The sequence below is a fragment of the Equus przewalskii genome, chromosome 15, assembly GCF_037783145.1.
Source record: "Equus przewalskii isolate Varuska chromosome 15, EquPr2, whole genome shotgun sequence".
NCBI lineage: Eukaryota > Metazoa > Chordata > Mammalia > Perissodactyla > Equidae > Equus > Equus przewalskii.
In genome coordinates, this window is record NC_091845.1 from 19,849,267 (window position 1) to 19,853,945 (window position 4,679).

General features: G+C 47.9%; 1 long non-coding RNA gene across 1 annotated transcript; it reads left to right on the top strand.

The window, feature by feature from the left end:
* Positions 1–363: 363 nt before the first annotated feature.
* Positions 364–1,537, top strand: LOC139076037 (uncharacterized). The gene is made up of 2 exons (XR_011527266.1): positions 364–504; positions 1,361–1,537. It is a non-coding gene; the product is annotated as an uncharacterized lncRNA (long non-coding RNA).
* Positions 1,538–4,679: the final 3,142 nt, after the last annotated feature.

The window sequence follows — 4,679 nt, forward strand, 5'->3', positions numbered from 1 at the left end:
ACTGTGCTCAGATATGACATAGCAAGACTGAGGCTTGTAATCTTCCTTTCTCAGCAAGAAAAGTGTCAGCCTGCATGTGCCCCCTTTCCAGCTCTGATCTTTAAGCCAAAACATCTCCACGGCCAGCTTTAGGCAGCATGCATACCAGCAGCCCGGTCACCCCACCAGCATTTACTGATGGGTGATGTTGTGGACTGAACATTTGTGTCTCCCCAAAATTCCTATGTTGAAACCCTAACCCCCAATGTGATGGTATTTGGAGATGAGCCTTTGGGAAGTAATGAGATATAGATGAGATCATGAGGGTGCCACTGTCACAATGGGATTAGTGCCCTTATAAGAAAAGACACCAGAGAGCTCACTGTCTCTTTCTGTGCACATATAAAGAGGAGGTCACATGAGCACATAGTGAGATCGTAGCCCCATACAAGTCAAAAGAAGAGCCCTCAGAATGAAACCTACCTTGCCAGCACCTTGATCTTGAACTTCTCAGCCTCCAGAAGGGTGAGAAGTAAATTTCCATTGCTTAAGCCACTCAGGCTGTGGTATTCTGTTATCGTAATCATAGTGAGAGTAGGCCAATGCAGGTGAGATGTTCCGTTTGAGGGCTGGAGCAGAGAGAAGGGAGAAAATTAGTTCCATGGTCACAGAATTCATGATCCTACTTCCTAGGAGTCTACTTGGTAGTGGTGGTAATAATAGCTTTCTACTGAAAATCTTTCACATCTGTGATGCCATTGGATCCTTAAAGGACTCTGTGAGCGCTGCCTGTGTCAGAGAGGTCTGACTTTGTCCAAGGCCACAGAGCTCCAAGGTCAGCATCACTGAATCATCTTCTGCCCCTGTGTCCTTCCCAATACATCAAGCTGATTGACGCTAAACCACAGAGTATGGATTAGGTTTAGTTCTCCTTAGATCCAAATATGAATGGTTTTCATTTGAGGGGCCTTCAGGATTTCAGGAAATGTGGCACGCATGTCTTCAAATGCAAGCTTGAACAGAAGGGATAATATTCACAAATATGTCACAGTTGCAGGAACTCAGAATTAAGGCCAACCTAGAAATTAACACAACAGGCCCCTATAGAGTATTTCCTAGATGTCGGGCACTATTGAAGAATTTTCCATGTATTAACTCATCTAATCCTCACAATAATAACCCTAAGACGTAGCTGCTATTATTATTATGCCACTTTACACATTAGTAAATGAAAGTATAGGGAGAAAAAGCAGAGGTCTCCAACTCTAGACGATTGGGGAGGTGAGTGTGCGTGTGTGTATGTGTGTGTGTGCACTTGTGCAGAAGGTAGAAGAGGGAAAAGAGCGATTCCACTTACGGTGTCTCATATTCTGCTTCCTAGTTTCCCTCAGCATCGGAACCACAGCACCTCTTAGCTGCACGTGGGTACCACCAGCCCGATTTCTCCCTGAAAATCTCTCCATTCATCGCTGTTCAACTTAAGGCAGTGAAAAATTCTGTTAAAATGCAAATCGCACCCTGGAGGGGAAGCACATTAAACTACTACTCTCCATTTAAACTTTTTTGTGAATTCGTTTTCTTGATTGGTTTTTGATTCATTGAAGAAGCCCACCCAGAGTGCAGAACTAAGGGACTTTTGTTGCTGTTGTTGTTGGTTTGGGGGAACGGGAGGGTCAAGGCAGAAGACTGTCCTGAGAAAGCGTAACACTCACCGATAAACTGTTGAGCATCAACACCACACTAGGCACTGTACTGGGTTATCTCTAAAGTGTACGAGAGCCATCCCCTGGAAGGTAAATATCATTATCCCCATTTACAGATGAGAAAACTGAGGTTTGGGGAAGTTAAGTGCCTTGCCTGAGGAATAAACTAGGTAGATGCTGAGAAGGGATGGCCCAGGTATAACTCTGAGGGCTCTGGCAAGCTGGAAAACACTGGAAAAGCACTGAGCATTAGCATGCGTCTGAGCATGAGCCAGGAGGGGAGGAAGCAAACACTTGTGAGACGAGGACATTCAAAGAAGCACAGACAGACCGGGACAGGAAAGGAAGGGGGCCTGGCCGCCCTCTCCCTCCGTCTCCAAGTCCACACTCTCTTCCACGGTGGCTTGGCAGAACCAAAAGGCATCCACCCTCCTTCTAGTAGGCTCTGCAGCTGCCCTGTTGACCCCTCTGCCTCAGTGGATTCCCCAGGGCTCATTGGGGTCAGTCCCTCCCAGCCAGTTTCTGACCCCACTTCTCACAGTTTTCCTGGTTGAGGCCTATTTCTCTTTCCTGTGTCATGATGTCGCCTTCCTCATGAAGGTACCTGAGCACGCAGACAGGTGGGAGGTTGTCACAATGTGAGGCCTGGAGGCCAGGTAGAGAGAGGGTGATCTCTCAGAACCCCAACAGGCTTGCATCCTGAGTACCCCCCATCTCAGGGGACCCTCTCTCCAGCCCCCTCCATGGGGTGGCTCCTGGGCTGAGAAGCCGGGACAAGAGCCTTCCTTTGATCACCTTCCTTCTCAAAGCAAAGGAAGGACTGAGGTTCTGCCACTTCCAGCTCAGCCACTCTGAGCAAATGGCTCCATGCCCTCAATTTCCACATGCGTGAAATAAGGATGATGATGCTACTTGCCCAGGAGAGTGGTTGTGAGGGTTATATGAATTAGTCCGCAGAAAGTGCTCAGCCAGGCACCTTAGCCCATCCATGTTCTCTGCTTGCACTGGTGGTGTTATTATCTGTAACTGAGGAGTGACAGTACTGGTCACAGTAATCTCCCGCTACACTCCATATTTTACCCACTTTGCTATTCTTCACACACACGCACACACGCACACTCACACTCGCACACCACCTCATGGTAGTAGGATGTAGCTACAGAGGCAGAATCAGCAGACAGGAGCTCCATCCAGCTCCACGCTGTGCCCAACTCACTGGGCGGCCTTGGGCAAGTTACTCCTCCTCTCTGGGCTGTGGCGAGGACCTGGAATTTATCCGGGAAACACTGAAGAGAACTGTAAGGGGCCATACTGTAGAGGGCTCAGGCCAAACCCAGCGGGCAGACAAGTTCTTGGGGGCACCGTTGTGCCTTGAAAACAGGGTGATACCACATCCGAGTCCAGATATCTGGGTCTCCCGGCACTTGGGTGACTGCACCACCACATCTGTTGGAGCAGGACGAGCTTCGGAAGGTGTCCTCAACCTTTTCCACTTGTACCACTTGTGCGTTACTGCCTGGCCCCGGTAGGCTTTGATTTTGCAATCCTCTGAAGCACTGAATTCTCAAGTCTCTCCCAGCTTTCAATTCAGCGGTTGGAGCCTCAGGTCTGTCTTGCAGGGCTGTGAAGGATTCTCTCCCTGCTGCTCCAGGGGGTTAAGTGGCTGCTTTTGAAAGGACAAAGCAAGAGATGCCGTGATAAGATAAGGAGCTCTGTTTTCACAAGACACTCCTGGCAAGAACAGGCTTTTGTTGTGAGCCAGAGGATAAGCGTCTGAGCCGTGCATTCATCAGCCGGTCCCTCCTCTCCAGGCCAGCGCTCAGGGCCACCGCGGGATGTGTCTGCAGCTGCTGCCATCTGCTGGAGGATGGTGGCTCTGCAGCCAGCCTGCAGATCGCAATAAGGGTGTTCGCACAGACATTTCCCCCAAACCCTGAATTACAGCTCTTGTCCCAGTGGAGGCTTCACTTCTGCAATTGCTGGTATTTATTGAGCACCTACTATGTGCCAAACACTATGCTTAGAACTTCCATAAGTTGTCTCACTTAATCCATTCACTAGAATGGAAGCTCGCAAAGGAGGGGATTTTTGTCTCTTCATAACATATCCCTAGTGCCCAGGACAGCGGCTGGCACAGGGTGGGAACTGGTAAATGTGGTTGCCTGAGAACAGCTGTAAAGATAGACTGTGTGATTACCTCAGTTTTATGGTTGAGAAAGTTGTCACTTAGTGACACAAAGGTGCAAGGCATTATTGGTAAAGCAGTGAGGGAAACCAGAAAGATTCTTGACACAGGCAGAGTTTGTCTATTACCCGTGGGGATTTAGAAGGTGACAAAACATAGGAATGAACACCTCGGGCAGCCAGGGTCCTCTGAAGCTCAGAAAACTAGGGGCTACAAACCATGGGGGAAACAAGCCAAGTCAACAAAATGTTGCAATGGGACCCAGGGCACAGGCTTTGTGCTTTTTTAAAAAGCAGTTTTAGGTTTACAGAACAATTGAGTGGAAAGTAGGTTCCCATGTACCCTCTCATACCTACACCTCTTCCCCCAGTTATTATTGACTCCCCCCCCCCCATAATTAACATCTTGCATTGGTGTGGTGCATTTGTTGCCATTGATGGGCCAGTATTGACACATTATTATTAACTGTAGTCCACAGTTTACATTAGGGTTCACTCTTGGTGTGGTACATTCTAAAGGTTTTGACAAATGTATAATGACGTGTCATTTGCAGTATCATACAGAATAGTTTCACTGTCCTAAAAATCCTCAGTGCCCCATCTATTCATCTCTCCCCTACCTCCCCTTCACTCTCTGAGCCCTTGGCAACCACTAATCTTTTTATTTTCTTTATAGTTTTGCCTTTTCCAGAATGTCATACAGTTAGGAACATACAGTATGTAGCTTTTTTCAGATTGGCTTCTTTCACTTAGCAATATGCATTTAAGGTTCCTCTATGTCTTTTCAGGGCTTGCTAGCTCATTTCTTCTTTA